At 34.8% G+C, this 16,661-nt stretch overlaps 1 long non-coding RNA gene across 1 annotated transcript; it reads right to left on the bottom strand.

Moving 5' to 3' along the window:
• Positions 1–8,658: 8,658 nt before the first annotated feature.
• Positions 8,659–11,389, bottom strand: LOC117320903. The gene is made up of 2 exons (XR_004531174.1): positions 11,276–11,389; positions 8,659–10,573 (listed from the first exon to the last, which is right to left on the bottom strand). It is a non-coding gene; the product is annotated as an uncharacterized LOC117320903 (long non-coding RNA).
• Between the last annotated feature and the right edge of the window lie 5,272 nt (positions 11,390–16,661).

Genomic DNA, 16,661 nt, shown 5'->3' with positions numbered 1-16,661 from the left:
TACTGTAGAATACAAACAAATTAAACTCAAACACAGGTTTGGGCCAGGAGTAACCAATATTTAATGATTATGTAATGTTATGTAACAATGTACATAATATGAAGCTGTGGACAACATAGTCCACAAATTATGAATTATTGGTCTTCTGCTAAGAGACAATTACAAACTACTAACTACAAAAATAAAGGATACTACTCACTAAAATATGATAACACAAAGATATAAGGGATGGGTGGGATGGGGTTTTCTGCCGTCAGGACAGTCAATATCCGGTCAGAGCTGGCATCTGGACCTTACACTCACATAGTGTATTTGAGACTGTAACTGGGCAGGTCAGAGCACATGTACTTCACCCCTCTGCTTGGCTGCTATTGGCTGAAAACTGCTGAGCCTATGAGGTGATTGGCTAACCAAACAAATCCTCTTCCTCCAGCAGAGGGGTCCCCAAGGTCCCATTGCCCCCATCTTGACATACCATGCTTGGCTGCACGAGCAAAGCAGGCAGTAGAAAGAGGATGAAAGGTGACCCATGGATGACCTAACAGGTGCATGTACTTTGCCAGCCTGACATGAAAAACATTAACCCCATCCTATCTTATTAATATTGTATTAATTACTTAATACCTACATATACATACATGTATATGGCTAAAGAAAGTTTATAGTGTTAATGATTTAGTATCAATTAATCTATCCATATTTGTACATTTTAACATGATATACATGTATATACTATATATTTTTCCGATTTAAATAAACAAGGATATGATATCAGAAATCTGTATAACTTGTATTTACTGTATATACAAATGAAAATGAAGTAAGTTATATATACATCTCTGATTAGATATATTAATTGATTCTTAAACTTTGACAAAAGAAAGTTCAATGCTGTCTAATGTCTAACATCTGCATTTTCTGTACTTTACAAGAAAAAAATGATGTACATAATTATGTATTTTAAATCAATATGGCAGAACAAGATTTTATGTTAGTTTTGGGGTAAATCATACTTAAAAACTTAAGATATATAAGTTATGATGCATCAATTGAAGATGTTTAAACCCTACTTTAAAACAATGTTTTGTAATTATATATATATATATATACAAGTATATTTTCATTGCTTATATGAGGATATACATGTATATAGATAATATTACTTTCAAAATATAATCTAAATAAATAGAATAAATGCCTCAAATTAAAATTCAATTATCATAAAGGTGTCATCCTGTTTTCCCAAAAACTGAAATCCTGGATGCCCCAAAAACTTATAAAATTTATAGAATATTTACCAATTTTACTTTTATCAGACAGCCTCCCACAGTAACAATTTCTATCATACATCCTCTTATAGTAACAACCTATATCATACATCCTCTTACAGTAACAACCAATATCATACATCCTCTTATAGTAACAACCTCTATCATACATCCTCTTATAGTAACAACCTCTATCCTACAGCCTCCTACAGTAACAACCTCTATCCTACAGCCCCCTACAGTAACAACCTCTATCCTACAGCCTCCTACAGTAACAACCTCTATCATACAGCCTCCTACAGTAACAACCTCTATCATACATTCTCTTACAGTAACAACCTCTATCACACAGCCTTCTACAGTAACAACCTCTACCATACATCCTCTTATAGTAACAACCTTTATCATACATCCTCCTACAGTAACAACCTCCATCATACAACCTCTTATAGTAACAACCTCTATCCTACAGCCTCCCATAGTAACAACCTCTATCCTACAGCCTCCTTCAGTAACAACCTCTATCATACTTCCTCCTACAGTAACAACCTCTATCAGACAGCCTCCCACAGTAACAACCTCTATCATACCTCCTACAGTAACAACCTCTATCATACAGCCTCATAGGGAATCAACCTCTATCATACAGTTTCTAATAGTAACAACTTCTATCATACCTCCTCTTATAGTAACAACTTCTAGCATACATCCTCCTACAGTAACAACCTCTATCTTACATCCTCTTACAGTAAAACCTCTACCATACATCCTCCTACAGTAACAACTTTTATCATACATCCTCTTATAGTAACAACCTCTATCATACATTCTCTCATAGTAACAACCTCTATCATACAGCCTCCCACAGTAACAATTTCTATCATACATCCTCTTATAGTAACAACCTATATCATACATCCTCTCATAGTAACAACCTATATCATACATCCTCTTATAGTAACAACCTCTATCCTACATCCTCTTACAGTAACAACCTCTATCCTACAGCCTCCTACAGTAACAACCTCTATCATACAGCCTCCTACAGTAACAACCTCTATCCTACATTCTCTTACAGTAACAACCTCTATCACACAGCCTCCTACAGTAACAACCTCTACCATACATCCTCTTATAGTAACAACCTTTATCATACATCCTCTTACAGAATTAACCTCTATTATATATCCTCTCACAGTAATAACCTCTATCATATACCCTCCTACAGTAACAACCTCTATACTACAGCCTCCTACAGAAACAACCTCTACCATACATCCTCCTACAGTAACAACCTCTATCATACATCCTCTTATAGTAACAACCTCTATCCTACAGCCTCCCATAGTAACAAACTCTATCATACAGCCTCCTACAGTAACAACCTCTATCATACTTCCTCCTACAGTAACAACCTCTATTAGACAGCCTCCCACAGTAACAACCTCTATCATACCTCCTACAGTAACAACCTCTATCATACAGCCTCATACGGAAACAACCTCTAACATACATTTTCTAATAGTAACAACTTCTATCATACATCTTCTAATAGTAACAACTTCTAGCATACATCCTCCTTCAGTAAAAACCTCTTTCCTACAGCCTCCTGCAGTAACAACCTCTATCATACATCCTCCTACAGTAACAACCTCTACCATACATCCTCTTACAGTAACAACCTCTATCATACTTCCTCCTACAGTAACAACCTCTATCACACAGCCTCCTACAGTAACAACCTCTATCATACATCCTCCTACAGTAACAACCTCTACCATACATCCTCTTATAGTAACAACCTCTATCACACAGCCTCCCACAGTAACAACCTCTATCATACATCCTCCTACAGTAACAACCTCTACCATACATCCTCTTACAGTAACAACCTCTATCATACAGCCTCCCACAGTAACAACCTCTATCATACAGCCTCCTACAGTAACAACCTCTATCTTACAGCCTCTTACACTAACAACTTTTATCATAATTAATAATACATACTCCCATAAAATACTGACCTACCCCCATAAAATACTGACCTTCCCCAATAAAATACATAATATCACATTATCATTGTTACTATGTTATACAGTGATGTCAAAAAATAAAACCTTTCATTTCGCAAAAAGAACTTTTAATTGCTCTGCAAGCAGGTGAAAATACCTTGATAACAATATAAATATCATCAGTAATAATATATATTAAAAAACATGGATTCATTTAAATTGTTATATTGGTATTAAACTTGTTTCACTTGATTAAATTGTACATATAATTATACAATAATGTTGTCAAGTTCCTCATTAAAGGACAGAATAAAATCACCTTTTTTTGGGGGGGATGCTATATATATCTTTGGCAAATGATAATTGTATTAATGTTATTGTTATATATTAAATCTATGGAAACTATACAATAATTATAGATGCATGTATGCCAATCAATTAGAAAACAAATTTACCTACGGTCACCTACTTGGCAGCATGGTGTTTATGTTCAGTTCTTCAATATCGAATATCGAATGAATTTTACAGCATCACCATTTAAATCAATGAAATAATCAATGATTGATGGAATTCTATAATCTTACCATCGGTAAAAACATATTTCACTTACACACCTCCTTTAAAAATTGTTTAAAAATATGAAAATATGAAGGAGAAGTTTGCATTGTATATATAATTAAACATATCATAAAGCACTCATCTACCCTCATAAGACTCATGTTTTGTTTGAATGCAGTATATTCAAAATATAAGATATAAATGTTTATAAAAGTAAAATTTTAGTGTAAAACCTTAATTAATTTCACTTCTACTGTATTTGATAATTACAAGCTTTATTAAGCTTCAAATTAATTTCTCTTCAGTAAAATATCACATCTATACAGGTGTGCTGGTCACCTGTCTGTGTCACCTGCTCACACCTGTACTGTTATAACTATCAATAGCCCCCGGGGTCCCCAACACAGGTACATATATATGACACCCTGTGTATTACCTGGGCTAACTTGTGGAAACAATGAATTACAGATTAGATGATTTAATAATGCTTTAAATCTTGTACTGATGTTAACTGTTTCAGCACAGTTAGGGGGGGTCAAGATTTTATGGGGGGGGGGGGGATCAATATTTTATGCATAAAATACTGACCCGGGTCGGTATTTTATGGGGATCAGAATTTTATAGGACACCGGTATATGTACAGTTATCTGATGTTTATTTTCATATTAATGTAGCCGTATCGGACTATGAATATCTATTTGTAGGAGGTATAACTATGTGTAGGAGGTATATAACTGTGTGTAGGAGGTATATAACTGTGTTGGAGGTATATAACTGTGTGTATGAGGTATATAACTATGTGTAGGAGGTATCTATATATATGTAGGAGGTATAACTGTGTGTTGGAGGTATATAACTGTGTAGGAGGTATATAACTGTGTGTAGGAGGTATATAGCTATGTGTAGGAGGTATAACTATATGTAGGAGGTATATAACTGTGTGTAGGAGGTATATATCTATGTGTAGGAGGTATCTATGTGTGGGAGGTATATAACTGTGTGTAGGAGGTATATAACTGTGTGTAGGAGGTATATAACTGTGTGTAGGAGGTATATAACTGTGTTGGAGGTATATAACTGTGTGTAGGAGGTATATAACTATGTGTAGGAGGTATCTATATATATGTAGGAGGTATAACTGTGTGTTAGAGGTATATAACTGTGTAGGAGGTATATAACTGTGTGTAGGAGGTATATAGCTATGTGTAGGAGGTACAACTATATGTAGGAGGTATAACTATGTGTAGGAGGTATATAGCTATGTGTAGGAGGTATAACTATATGTAGGAGGTATATAACTATGTGTAGGAGGTATATATCTATGTGTAGGAGGTATCTATGTGTGGGAGGTATATAACTGTGTGTATGAGGTATATAACTGTGTGTAGGAGGTATATAACTGTGTGTAGGAGGTATATATCTATATGTAGGAGGTATATAACTATGTGTAGGAGGTATATAACTATATGTAGGAGGTATATATCTATGTGTAGGAGGTATATATCTATGTGTAGGAGGTATATAACTATGAGTAGGAGGTATATAACTATGTGTAGGAGGTATATAACTGTGTGTAGGAGGTATATATCTATGTGTAGGAGGTATCTATGTGTGGGAGGTATATAACTGTGTGTAGGAGGTATATAACTGTGTGTAGGAGGTATATAACTGTGTGTAGGAGGTATATATCTATATGTAGGAGGTATATAACTATGTGTAGGAGATATATATCTATATGTAGGAGGTATAACTATATGTAGGAGGTATATATGTGTAGGAGGTATCTATGTGTGGGAGGTATATAACTGTGTGTAGGAGGTATATAAATGTGTGTAGGAGGTATATAACTGTGTGTTGGAGGTATATAACTGTGTGTAGGAGGTATATAACTATGTGTAGGAGGTATCTATATATATGTAGGAGGTATAACTGTGTGTTGGAGGTATATAACTGTGTGTAGGAGGTATATAACTATGTGTAGGAGGTATATTAATTATATCTATGTGTAGGAGGTATATATCTATGTGTAGGAGGTATATATCTATGTGTAGGAGGTATATAACTATGTGTAGGAGGTATATATCTATGTGTAGGAGGTATATATCTATGTGTAGGAGGTATCTATGTGTGGGAGGTATATAACTGTGTGTAGGAGGTATATAACTGTGTGTAGGAGGTATATATATAACTGTGTGTTGGAGGTATATAATTGTGTGTAGGAGGTATATAACTGTGTGTAGGAGGTATATATCTATGTGTAGGAGGTATATATATATGTGTAGGAGGTATATATCTATGTTTAGGAGGTATCTATGTGTAGGATTGTTTTTTTTAATCATCATTTTGCATCATGAATCGTCATTGTCATCACTTTTATCATCATCATACATCACCATCATTATCATCATCATCTTCATCCTCCTCCTCATGCACATGCTTCTTTTACTTTCTGCATACAGCTAACTCATGTACATGTATATTGACACCTATTCTCACAAACATAGCAGACTGACTTCACAATAAACACACACACAGATACAAAAGCATATCCTCACACACACGGACACACACATGAACAAATTACACATACAACCATTACACATCTTATAAAGGATAGAAAGGCAGAGAAGAGGAGAGAAAGAGGGAGAGGGGAGGGGATGGAGATTACATTCCTTGCTTATTGATATATATAGAATTTTTGAGGAGATGAAATAAATTTAAGATTGAGTAAGGTGTTGTCAAGGCCATTTGGAAAAGAATAGTTAGTATATTATAATTCTATAAAGGGCATCCATTTTTTCCAATTTGTCTCAAATTTTGTTTTCATCAGACTAGTTTTACTAGAAATTATATATTTTTGTACATGGAAATGATCATGAATCGTATTAAGGAGAGCGCTTCAATTAAGAGATTTGTGAAGACATCTAGACTTATAAACATAATGTTTAATAAGAATTAATATTTCAGTATCTACAACATTGGCATTAGGATGAACAATACCAAATAAATGTGTTTCTTTCCCCCAGAGGGGAAGCAAAAGAATATACAGAAGAGATTCCAATCTCTCTAACAAAGTCTGTACCTCTATACACTCCCATAAACAGTGAACAATTGTCTCCCTTTCCATATTACACAGTGTACAATATATAATTATAGGACTAGGAATTAGATTGATATTGAAAAGAAAACTGTTTGTTACCAAAATGTGGTGTATAATCCTTACTTGAAACCATTGAAGCTTAGAACTTTTTGTAATATTAAAAAAAAAAATTAGTATATTTTTCCACTGCTGGTGATCAAAGTCAAAAACATCACTCCATTTCCAAATGCCAGTAGGGGGTTGGAGCTGGTTTAATAATATTGTTGTAGAAGTCTTAAGATCCCTTTCTACTTTTAAAGATCATTTCAAGTAGAAGATGTATGAAAGGATGAGATAGTCCTAATGGATGGAAGTCCTGTTTCTGCAAGAAACACTTAACAACTGTGACCAAAGATACTGTAAATAGTTGGTATTAATTTGAAATTCATGAAGAAACTCATCAATTGAAAAAAAACGTCAAATTATCATAATTTTTAACTGGGTCATTTATAGTATGTTCACCAGCATTAAACCATATTTGATAAAAGAAATAGTTATTTTCAACTTGAATGTCATTATTATACCATAAAGGAGTTTTTAAAATTGACTCTGACTTAGTTTGCTGCATAGAAAAGGACTTGTTTAATCTAACCCAACTTTTAAATACATCTTTCCAGAACTTATTATTACAATTCATACTACATGATTGCACATATACTCCCATCCATACTAGATAGGTTATCAGTTTAACAGTCGAGTTTATGAAGTCAACTCAAAAATTAATAAAAAAATTCATACATATATTGAATAGGGAGTCTTTCTGCTTTACTGGTTTTTAATCTTATTTCTGATTGATAAATTGATAAATGTGTGTGTGTTTAAGGTACAGTGACCAGACTTCCAGTAAATATTACTTGCTATTGAAATAGTATGAACAAACGTTAACACCAGATAAAATACTACTTTTCTATTTGCTTTTAAATCTTTATTAAACCAAATGGTGTTTTCAGTATTGGGTAAACATACTTACTATTTAATTGTGTTGTTTTCTCTATAAGACAGCTCCAAGACTTAAATACATCTTTCCAAAACAGATTTTTACATCTAGATTCACATTTTTTAATGTATTCTGCTCCACAATTAGCCAAAATGCCTATATCAATATTTTTTTGCTAAAATGCATTGCCATTTACTTGACTTTGTGGAGAGTATAATCTTCTTATCCATGTTAACTTCAAAGCTCTAATAAAAGAATATATATCCACCATTCTAAGCCCTCCTTCATTATATTCTTTTACAATAATATCTCTTCTTACCTTGTCAACTTTACTGTTCCAAAGAAAATTATAAAGTTCCGAATTTAATTTTTTAATGAAGGATATATCAGGGTATGGCAATGATATGAATAAGTGGTTGAGTTGTGAAACCAATAACGACTTTATAACTTGTATTTTACCAATAGGTGTAAGAATCCGCTTATTCCAGCTACTCAGGAGTGATTTAAGTTACTAGTTTTTTGTCAAAATTCATTCTAACCATTCTATGTAAATCTACATTAAACTCATCAACTTATCAGTAACGGCATTGAAATCCATTATCAAGGATAATTACAATGTTCTGAAATATATTTACATTGATAAAAGGAAATAGAAATTTAGAAAAATTTAATACTGATTGGATAAAATGGAGTAAACTGATAGAAATAACACCCAACCCCTGACAGAAAAACAAAGATGAAATATAATGTTTTATATGATTTTATTAATAATCTATTAAATTATTCATAAATAACCATCTCTCTCTCTCTCTCTCTCTCTCTCTCTCTCTCTCACTTTCAGCTATTTCCAAATATTAAACCATATCCAAGTTCTCTCTCCGTTTTAGTATATGGGGCAAAGACAATTTTATGGGGATCATTTGGAACACCTCCGTAAGAGATTTATGCCTCATAAACGCTTTCTTCAAGGGGGGATTGAGGGGGGACCTAAATATTCACCATATAATACCTGCAATAAATAATCCCTTTAAACCTTCATCAGATGGATAATAAGTCTACCCGACAGAAATATAGTACTATAAATTCTCTAAAAACACTTATCATTGAGAATGTATTCATCAATCATAAAGCCTTTTCACAGAGAGATACGAAGATGTTCCCCACAAACACTTATCAGTGAGAATGTATTCCTCATAAAGCCTTTTCACAGAGAGATACCAAGATGTTCCCCACAAACACTTATCAGTGAGAATGTATTCCTCATAAACTCTCTTCACAGAGAGATACTAAGGTCCTCACAAACACTTATCAGTGAGAATGTATTCCCCATAAACCCTCTTCACAGAGAGATACTAAGTTCCTCACAAACAATTGTCAGTGAGAATGTATTCCTCATAAACCCTCTTCACAGAGAGATACTAAGTTGTTCCCCACAAGCACCTGCTGAATCTATCAACTCAACAGTGAACATTTTTTATCTTCAATAACAAATTAAACAATAACTGAAATTCAAAAAAACAAATCTCTGTCTTCAAAAGATATCAAACATTGCATTGTTTTGCATCGAAGGGTATACATATCCAAATAGCCTTAGGCTTAAACATGAAATGTAGTAAGTTGAAAATAACATGGCATCATACTAATATTGAATGCAATATTGCATTAAATAAACACATACAATGTAACATTTCACATTTTCCTCTGCACTATATCTGAGATTTGTTATCATTGAGAGTTCTCTAATACTTCCATAGTACTATGTAAAAGGTCAGGATTTCTTATTCCAATATATGACCTTGATGACATTGATTATATATATTTAAAATCATCCATACAAATGAAACAGGTCCTAATTTTATCTTTTTTAATGAAAAATAGTGGTAACAAACATTCGCTTGTATATCTTGCATTGCCACTTAAATGTCAAATACAGGTATTTCCCTGGATCAAATTAAGATGAGTTATTTTGGAGAGTGAATGGAATTATTATTAAGAAACAGAAGAAGCCTTAGAATAAACATTGAGGATTTTGCCACAAAGGCAAAGACTGACGGTGATGGAGACATAAGGATTCAAGCTAAATGTTCAAAGGGAATTCGCAAGAAAATTATTTAAATTTTGTGAGGAGAAAATTGTATGTACTAAATGTCTAACTCATTCAGAGCACCAATTAACAATTGCTGATATAAGTACATATACAGTGCATTATTGGATGCAAAACAAATGTACGTAGATAATTCTATCCTAGGTTCTTCCAAGAAATGGAATTAATTCAACCGAGTCATTTCGTCGTCACAAGTAAATAAAAGTAAAGTAAAACACCCAAAACGGCACACTCTTCATTATTGGAATCAAAACATTTCTTGACGAACAGAACATAGATTTAGTTCCGCAAATAAGATGCTTGCAAAAGCTTCATCTTTTTTTTCTGATGCTGCTGTGTCAGGCTCCAAATGTAATACTTAATACACTTCCAGCCTCTTTTTTCGAACATTGTTTTCACATACGTGTTTTTCCTTGTCCCTAATAAAACATCATTTTTTGTTGGAGGCTTATTTGATGTAATACATGGATGAAATATGCGCTTAAGGATTTCAGTGTCAGCTTTGGTCCAGGGCACCCTGTTATTTTTTCTTTCTTTCTTTTTCCAGTGAAGGCTCTGAAATTAAAACAAAATATACATCGGTATATGAAAATATGCATTTGCTGATCTATTGCGGGGTCATAAAAATACATTTTATACCACAATATGTGGGTGTTATTCAATTCTCAGTGTATCAAATAATTACTTAATGCAACTGTTGAATAAGTATATAAGTACATTTTGTATACATATTGCACAAATAAATTTTAATGGTAAAATGAGCAAGAAGTCCATCGATCACAGTCAATTATTAAATAACTTATTGCTACTGAATGGTTTCAAAATTTTGGTGAAAGTGATCATACTATGTTTGTTTTATGAAAAATACAAAGACTCAAATATTATTGACCCAGGTGCCATGTTTAATGGAGTCATTAGTCAAGGGAACCATCATAAAGGTCAAATAGGACTGCTGGTCACCTTAAACACAAGTTAATGTAACGTACGCCAGGTTTTGTAGTTGAATGAAAGCCGGAATACCCGGAGTGAAAACACCGATCGCGACCTACATTCAGTATCTGGCAACTAACTGCCCCAAATAATCTTAAACATGAAACCTAGAGGTTAAGGGCATTACGTTGTTGTGATCTGGATTTAGTGGCTGAATACAGGGTTTCTGTAGTGTAGGGGGATAAAAACTTTGAAGGTATTTGGTTGCATTAGACAGTAAGTCGATATAAACAGGGGTTCGTAAGACAGGTTTGACTCAATTGATACCTTTCTTTTCTTGGTGATGGTCAATGCACTGGAATCATTGTGGTCACTTGCATCTGTCTCACTGAAATGTATTAAAACTGTTTTTGTTTAAGAAGAAACAAGTTGTAATGTTTCTATAGCATGGAATTGATCTTATTTTTTCAACAATGAAGGGTTAGACAGGGAAGAACATGTGCAGTATGCAGTATGCCATATAGCGACTTTGATTCTTATAACAATGACAAATTGTTGTGTTCATCCAATATTATAGTATCAGTAACCTCACCAAGTTTCGATTCAAATGGATGGCAATAACACTGTTTAAAGTAGACTTTAATTTACGCAAATACTGATGTGGCCGTTGTTGCTGTCGCCGTCGTAAAAGTAACACGGTGACCTTATGTTTCACTTTCCGCGACTATTGTCGAAGGCGAGACCAAAACCATAATAGGATGTGCATGTTTTTATATCATTTATATTAGGATATCAATAAAATACTGAATGAGAAAATATTTACATTTTCTGAACAAATGTCTACATTGCTAAAGCTATGCCTTATACAAGAAACTGCCATGTTAATGTTGTGACTATACAGGAACATGAAAATATGATGGGTTCAGACTACATTCCTAACCTAAAGCATTTGAAAGAAATGGTATTTTCAAAAACAAATAATACCGTCAGTATTACTTAGATGTGCAGCATAATCATAACATGCTAATTAAATCACAGATCATCTGGATAACAGCTGCTCTCTAATGATTTGATTAAGATTCAAAATGTATATCTTTACTTATTCTAGCTAACTGTCATCTGCTTAACAATTCAAATACATAATAATATCTTAATTACTTCCACACCAGGACCAAATTGTTTTCATTCAATGTGTAGTTAATATCTCAGTTTTAGTATATGCTACTTGTATATATGTACCTTGTATCACAAAGATTTTTAAATGTTTGATGATCCTGTTTTGGTGTTGAAATTACAAATACATGAATTGGCTTTATAGTCCACAAATACTATCATAACATTATCCATTCTCCAGTCCATGTTATGTTCAGATAGATCAAAGTTAAAATAACAGCAAAGAAGTAATTGTGCAGAATATCCCACTGAACCTTTCAGAAGAGCAAAATTGCTTGCAGCACAACATTTCAGAAAAATTATAAAACAAAATGAAATTTGATCCACATACAGTTGAGTGTAGACTAAAGGTTACACAAAGTGCACTCCGAGTGCACTCCGTTTGGACTCGGAGTGCACTCCGTTTGGACTCCAGGTAAACTTGGAGTGCACTCGGAGTGCACTCCAAGTTTACCTGGAGTCCTATCAGGCCCCACTCCTACCTGGGTCCACATGTATCACATGTACCTGTAACCAAGTACATACAGTTTTGTATATACATAATGTTTATAGATAGATGTATACTCTTATACATTTTGACTCCTTAAACATGTAACAATAAGATATGTGTTACTGTTTTATCTTTGTATATATCATCTTATTTTGTCGGTTCATTTTTCGTTGGGGAACTAACAGCATCTAATATAATTGATTTTTTCTATTAGTTAACCCTATATAAAATGAATAGATCTGGCACTTCGTTGAAAAATGTATGATAGCATTCCTTTGATTTGAAGAGTTTTAACAAGCCACGTCAATTAGTAGAAAATTGGCAATAAACAAAAATGTATTTGGCAAATTGTTTGTGGTCTCTCAAAATGTAGAGTTTGATTGTGTACTGGACATAACTTGTACTCGAAGTACTAAGTACTGTTTTTAATATGTTTTATATTTCAAATACTTTTCTTCCAACAGTTTATATTTATCTTAACATACAACAAAAAAGAAAGTTTTTTTGTATCACCTTGATAGCATATTGCGGATCTAATGTCTAATTTTGATTTACAGTTTAACATCAGACTTACATTTCTATTTGGTAAACTAACTTTTTTTTGTTATGCCTGCCTCATTAAATCCAGGTCATACATGGAGTTCTTTTAACAGTTATATCAGATACATCCTCCCCCCCCCCCCCCCCCCCCCCCCCCCCAACTTCCAGGTCAATATTTACCTGTATATCAAACGTGATTACAGGGGTGTGGAGAAAAGACAGACTTACACTGACCCCAATACTGACCCCTTCCTCCGAGTTTACCTCATAAGGTGTCAAGATCTGGACAGGTGTACACACGGTCATCTAACTAGATAAAGACCCCCTTAATTGTTAGATGGAAACTGGGCATCACACCTTACCTTTACCTAGCCCGAGTTTCCTCTGGCATTGACACCATGTCTGGTATGGTGTCAGGGCTGGCGAAAACTCAGGCTGACCTATACCAAGGTCATATAGAATATAGGTACAGACTTAAGATGGTCGATATCTGACACTTTTGAAATTATATGATTGTCCATTCCTATTACAGTATTATAACATTAAAGCAGTTATAAGTCATATACAGTGGAACTTCGTTAACTCGAACTCGGATAACTCGAATACCCCGCTTAACTCGAAGTACCTCGCCGGTCCCGGCCGAATTCTCTCTTTATCTTACTAAAAAAAAACTCGGATAATTCGAATTCGGATAACTCGAAAAACTCGGATAATACGAAGTAAAAATTTGGTCCCAACAATAAAAATCCTACTTGAAATGTTCGAATAACTCGAAGTATAATTTTCGTCGATCGGTGGCAAACGCCGACATTTTTTAAGAGCTAAATTCCGTTTGTAATACTGAACATATCGGCACTACTAACCTACATGCTATTATAAGTGTTTCATAAATTCATAAAAGAAATTGTCGGTTGAATCTTATAACAAGAGGCCCAATGGGCCTGTATCGCTCACCTGGCTCTACAGCAACTTTGAAGTTGATTGAAGTCATTTCTAAAGATACTATGTTGATTACCTCTTTATTCAAATATCATTGTAAGCTAGTTTTATTCATATTAAAAATTTTCTAGTCCTTCATTCCAGCATTCTATTGGCCTAATATCAGGTCTTGGAGGCTCTTGGCTATCGCAAAATTATTGTTTACAGATTTGAGCCGATTTCACCCCTGTGACCTTGAATGTAGGTCAAGGTCATTTATTTGAACAAAATTGGTAGTGCTTCACCCCAGCATGCTACAGGCCTAATATCAAGTCCCTGGGCCTCTTGGTTATTGAGAAGAAGTCGTATGAAGATTATAGCCTATTTGACCCATGTGACCTTGAATGAAGGTCAAGGTCATTTATTTGAACAAACTTTGTAGCCCTTCACCCCAGCATGCTACAGGCCCAATATCAAGTCCCTGGGCCTCTTGGTTATTGAGAAGAAGTCGTTTGAAGATTACAGCCTATTTGACCCATGTGACCTTGAATGAAGGTAAAGGTCATTTATTTGAACAAACTTTGTAGCCCTTCACCCCAGCATGCTACAGGCCCAATATCAAGTCGCTGGGCCTCTTGGTTATTGAGAAGAAGTCGTTTGAAGATTATAGCCTATTTGACCCATGTGACCTTGAATGAAGGTCAAGGTCATTTATTTGAACAAACTTTGTAGCCCTTCACCCCAGCATGCTACAGGCCCAATATCAAGTCCCTGGGCCTCTTGGTTATTGAGAAGAAGTCGTTTGAAGATTATAGCCTATTTGACTCATATGACCTTGAATGAAGGTCAAGGTCATTTATTTGAACAAACTTTGTAGCCCTTCACCCCAGCATGCTACAGGCCAAATATCAAGTCCATGGGCCTCTTGGTTATTGAGAAGAAGTCGTTTGAAGATTATAGCCTATTTGACCCATTTGACCTTGAATGAAGGTCAAGGTCATTTATTTGAACAAACTTTGTAGCCCTTCACCCCAGCATGCTACAGGCCCAATATCAAGTCCCTGGGCCTCTTGGTTATTGAGAAGAAGTCGTTTGAAGATTATAGCCTATTTGACTCATATGACCTTGAATGAAGGTCAAGGTCATTTATTTGAACAAACTTTGTAGCCCTTCACCCCAGCATGCTACAAGCCCAATATCAAGTCCATGGGCCTCTTGGTTATTGAGAAGAAGTCGTTTGAAGATTATAGCCTATTTGACCCATGTGACCTTGAATGAAGGTCAAGGCCATTTATTTGAACAAACTTTGTAGCCCTTCACCCCAGCATGCTACAGGCCCAATATCAAGTCCCTGGGCCTCTTGGTTATTGAGAAGAAGTTGTTTGAATGAAAAAGTTGACGCCGGACGGCCGGACGGCCAGACGGACGGACGACGGACGCCGCACCACGGCATAAGCTCACTTGCCCTTCGGGCAGGTGAGCTAACAACAAGTCTTGGTGATAACAAGTACTGCTTTACTTACATCAGGTAATTTCTCAAGGCGGTCGCCGATATCAGTACACACGATAGTCAACAACTCATCTACCCGTTCGCTCAAGCGGAACTAATCTCTGACACACCGGTAGATCTACCCGGTTGATGTTTTTACAGGTGTGGAAATGACACAGTCACCGGCGCCTATTAAATCTTTAAACTGCTGAAACAATGGCGTAATTACCGCCGAGGTAACGGTCAGTGCTGTCTATTAAATCGGATAAAACGCCAACTCAGTTACAGTAACATTTTATACGCACATGCGCAGCCCAACTTCCGGTGCTAATACACATGGAAATGGCGTGGTTATCAATAAAAAGTAAGCAGGCCGATCAAACAGTATTTTATATATGTCCAATAAAAGGTAATGGTTCTGTTACGTTTTGTATGCAATCTGTGTTAAACTTAAACGGTTATTTGTTTTGACATTAATAACTTGTTATTTTGTCGAATTCCGTTTTATCGTGTACATTTTGCAAACATGACTTGCACATCAGATCGTTCTTGAAGTGACTAAGTGAAAGAAACTTTATCGTGACTGTATATAGGCAAAACTACACCAAATTACAAGTGACATAACGAAACATTACATATATATTTACATGTATTAACCAGTCTTCACACTAAACTGATGAGCGACAGAGCGAAGTTATTATGATTATATAATGTTGACAAATATTGACCAAACTTTTCACCAAAAATGATAACTCGCTTAATTCGAACACTCGGATAACTCGGAAGTTTTTTCGTGGTCCCGTCGACTTCGAGTTAACGAAGTTCCACTGTATATCAAACTGGTACTATTACTTTTTGTCTTTGATGTTATAATGGAAGTATGTATAGTGTATTAGAGGTCAATATGTAAATAATTTTCATGTTTGAGTTAAGTAAATACTTATCAAACATTCCATACACCGATTGCAGCGGGCCTTAATATGCAATTTTTTTTAAAGTTTGAACATTTAACTTATGATTTTATAATTGGCTTGAACAACAATTGTACATTCATGACCTGTATCTGTTACATACAATGTATGAGTGACACATATCATGATAGA

This window comes from Pecten maximus, unplaced genomic scaffold (assembly GCF_902652985.1).
Source record: "Pecten maximus unplaced genomic scaffold, xPecMax1.1, whole genome shotgun sequence".
NCBI lineage: Eukaryota > Metazoa > Mollusca > Bivalvia > Pectinida > Pectinidae > Pecten > Pecten maximus.
This window is presented reverse-complemented; position numbering and strand designations above follow the sequence as displayed.